The sequence below is a fragment of the Herpailurus yagouaroundi genome, unplaced genomic scaffold (assembly GCF_014898765.1).
Source record: "Herpailurus yagouaroundi ecotype Mexico unplaced genomic scaffold, PumYag 192, whole genome shotgun sequence".
NCBI classification, from domain to species: domain Eukaryota; kingdom Metazoa; phylum Chordata; class Mammalia; order Carnivora; family Felidae; genus Herpailurus; species Herpailurus yagouaroundi.
The window spans coordinates 4,696-8,974 of record NW_024412423.1 but is presented as its reverse complement, the minus strand read 5'-3'; the positions used below and the strand labels follow the sequence as shown (position 1 = coordinate 8,974).

Here is a 4,279-nt window from a genome sequence, read left to right as displayed (position 1 = left end):
TAGAATCTTGATGATTTAGCAGGGTCTTCTGTGATGGTTCCCGAATTCCTGTGTTGTTTCCCCAGCGGTGGAAGAGGGATTAAAGCTTTGCTTAGCACCTCAGCCTCTCTGCTTTCGCCTCATCTACTTGCCTTAGCTGCTTGTGATTCTGCATATTTTGCCAAAGGTAATGTGGGACCTGTCCTACCTGGTACTTCTCTTCTGAGCTCTTTGTCTCTCATCTCTTTGCTGCCTTGGTAGTTCTCTGGTGCTTTCAAATTCATTTTTGTGTTTTATAACCAGTTTTCATCTAGTTTTTCTTTCCTTCAGTAGGGTGGTTGGTCAACAGCAAATTATTTTGTTGTTACAGGAAGCTGAAATTCAGATATATACAAATTTTTAAATTCTACGTAAAGAATCTGCAGATAACAAACAACTTTCATGTTCCTCTTGTTCTTCCATTGTGTTGTGGCAGCACTGTGACTGCCTGCTTTTGAGGTACATCTGTAGCCCAGAACAGGTACTTTTTCCAGGCCCTTGAGGCGGCAGTGCAGGTAGGGAGAGATATACTGACCAGAGTCACACTAAGGAACCTTCCAGGATATAGGAACTTAGGTCTGGACTCCTTGGGAGTCTTTTTTTTTTTTTTTTTTTCAAACTTTCAAGACTGCATGTGTCTCTAGGAGGTAGGCCTGGTCTGGCCTTTTCACTTCGCATACTTGGGGAAGCCTGTGACTCAGGACATCCACTTCTAAGAATCTGTCCAGACTCCCGGTTGGGGAGATCTCTCCAGTCCTAGACATCATGCTCTGGCGACTAAGTGTATGCTGACTCACCACTGCTACCATCTGCCCCGGGCCTTTCCTCCTCATTCTTCAAGCCCACAATACAGCTGGCATATTGGGTGTTGTTTCTCGATAGATTTCTAGCCAAGGATATATGTGGTTCAGAAGTATTGTTGCTATAGTTCTGGTGATCTGGAGTTTCTTCTGAGTCTTTGGCTCTTTTGAAAATATCACTGGGAACTTACATGTATTCAGTTGCACCTTTAAGGATATCAGCTTTGCTGTGCTTCCTGCTCTGGGGAAGAAATAGCACAAGTGCCTTCAGTTTGGCAAAACCAAAGTTCAGATTTTTTTATCCACTCATACTCTTTGGTGTTGGCCACATGCTCCTGCTCCAGCACCAGTTGGAGGTAACCACTTGAACTGGCAGATGGTGGCCAGCTAGGGCAGCGGCTCAGACTGTTCCCACAGCATGTCCTCCAGCACCTTTGCCTGCTGGGCACCCAGGAGAGTGGGTGCAGGGGCCATGGAGGGCGGGGGGTCCTCCTTGGTAGTTTTTAAATGATCTATAAATCAGGTGCCTTTAGCTGTAGGGTCACACATTAGCCTTTTCTAGTTTGTGACATTTTCTGACATTTTGAAGGCTTCAGTTGAGTTTGAGTCTAGTTTGAGTAAGCTTTCTTTATGTTTTTCCATGAAGAGTGGTAGACCATGTTGCTCAAATTCTGGATCAGGTTCTTCTGATTTTCTTTTTTTAAAATTTTTTAAAATTAACATCCAAGTTAGCGTACAGTGCAACAATGATTTCCGGAGTAGATTCCTTAATGCCCCATACCCATTTAGCCCACATCCCCCCTCCCATAACCCCTTTAGTAACCATCTGTTCTCCATATTTAAGAGTCTTTTATGTTTTCTCCCCCTCCCTGTTTTTATATTACTTTTGCTTCCCTTCCCTTGTGTTCATCTGTTTTGTATCTTAAATTCCTCATGAGTGAAGTCCTATGATATTTGTCTTTCTCTGACTAATTTCATTTAGCATAGTACCCTCTAGTTCCATCCATGTAGTTGCAAATGGCAAGATTTCATTCTTTTTGATTGCCGAGTAATACTCCATTTGTGTGTGTGTGTGTGTGTGTGTGTACGTACGTACGTACACACACACACACACACACACACACACACATATACATCTTCTTTATCCATTCATCCATCGATGAACATTTGGGCTCTTTCCATACTTTGGCTATTGTTGATAGTGCTGCTAGAAACATTGGGGTGCATATGTCCCTTTGAAACAGCACACCTGTATCCCTTGGATAAATACCTAGTAGTGCAATTGCTGGATTGTAGGGTAGTTCTATTTTTAATTTTTTGAGGAACCTTCATATTGTTTTCCAGAGTGGCTGCACCAGTTTGCATTCCCACAAAAGAGATCCTCTTTCTCCGCATCCTCGCCAACATCTGTTGTTGCCTGAGTTGTTAATGTGAGCCATTCTGACAGGTGTGAGGTGGGATCTCACTGTGGTTTTGATTTGTATTTCCCTAATGATGAGGGATGTTGAACATTTTTTCATGTGTCAGTTGGCCATCTGGATGTCTTCTTTGGAGAAGTGTCTGTTCATGTCTTTTGCCAATTTCTTCACTGGATTATTTGGTTTTTGGGTGTTGAGTGTGATAAGTTCTTTATAGATTTTGGATACTAACCCTTTATTGATATGTCATTTGCAAATATCTTCTCCCATTCTGTCGGTTGCCTTTCCATTTTGCTGATTGTTTCCTTTGCTGTGCAGAAGCCTTTTATTTTGATGTGGTCCCAATAGTTCATTTTTGCTTCTGTTTCCCTTGCCTCCGGAGACGTGTTGAGTAAGAAATTGCTGCAGCAAAGATCAAAGAGATTTTTGCCTGCTTTCTCCTCGAGGATTTTGATGGCTTCCTGTCTTACATTGAGGTCTTTCATCCATTTTGAGTTTATTTTTGTGTATGGGGAAGAAAGTGGTCCAGGTTCATTTTTCTCCATGTCACTGGCAAGCTTTCCCACCACTACTTACTGAAGAGACTGTCTATCCATTGGATATTCTTTCCTGCTTTGTCAAAGATTAGTTGGCCATATGTTTGTGAGTCTATTTTGGGGTTCTGTATTCTGTTCCATTGGTCTGAGTGCCTGTTTTTGTGCCAGTATGATTTTTTTTTAATGTTTATTTTTGAGAGAGAGAGAGAGAGAGAGAGAGAGAGAAAGCATGCATGAGTGAGGGTGGGGGGCAGAGAGAGAGGGAACAGAGGATCCAAAGCAGGCTCTGCACTGACAGCAGAGAGAGCCTGGCATGGGGCTCGAACTCATGAACTGTTAGATCATGACCTGAGCTGAAGTTGGACGCTTTATTGACAAAGCCACCTAGGCGTCCCAAGTTCTTCTGAATTTTTTAAAGATAGTACTACATTTAGCTCTTTTTGGTAATTGTGGTAAGTGTAACTCCAGAGTCAAGTAGCTTTCAGAATGTTAACAGCTTGTGCAGCTGTCCACCCTCTCGGTGACCCTGATGTCTACTCTAGGGAAGTCTAGAGTGCGGACAGGTAAACAAGAGAGGAGGGAAACTCAAGTGGAGGCAGGACATGCACAATACTAGTTTTGAGGCCATCACTAACTTACTGGAAATCACTTACATGTTATTCATTTACTCTGAGACTTCTGATGTGGAAGGTGATGAGACATAAGGTTTCAGGAATCTTACAGGCTATAGAAGACTCCCACAAGAAGATAATTATAAAACCATGATAAATACAGGACAGAAAGCTTGACCTATTATATTATCTTTTCTTTAAGACGGTCTTAGCCAGCTTGGCAGGATCAGGGAAAACATCCTAGAATAGCTGACTACTGAGTTAATGATATTAGCCAGGAGAAAGTGGAGTTAAGGACATCACAGGAAAAGGGGACATGGAGAATATAAAGTATACGGTGGAAGTCTCCCTTTCATCCCCCTTTTCCCGTTATACCTCCCAGCATGCACACACGTATGCATTCATACACAGGGCTATTAGTTTCTTTTATACACCTCTGGAGTCCTTCCATACATATGTAAATACAAATACAGTTTCTTATTCCACACCATATTTAAAAAAAAATTTTTTTAATGTGTATTCATTAAATATCTCTCAGAGAGAGATAGAACATGAGCAGGGGAGGGGCATAGAGAGAGGGAGACACAGAATCTGAAGCAGGCTCCAGGCTCTGAGCTGTCAGCACAGAGCCCAACGCAGAGTTCGAACCTACAAACTGTAAGATCATGACCTGAACCGAAGTCAGGACACTTAACCAACCGAGCCACCCAGGTGCCCCTACACCTTATTTTTAATTCAAAAGATAGTATATTATGTACAAATTTCTGCACTTTGCTTTTTTTCCCATGTAACATTGTACTGTGGAGAGATTCTAAATAATAGATAGTTCTCTTATCACTGTAATTTTTCCTCCCTCCTTCCCTCTCCCTCCTTCCCTCTCCCTCCTTCCCTCTCCC

The 4,279-nt window shown here is 42.3% G+C and overlaps 1 pseudogene; it reads right to left on the bottom strand.

The window, feature by feature from the left end:
- Positions 1–632: 632 nt before the first annotated feature.
- Positions 633–1,586, bottom strand: LOC121010831 (factor in the germline alpha-like; annotated as a pseudogene).
- Positions 1,587–4,279: the final 2,693 nt, after the last annotated feature.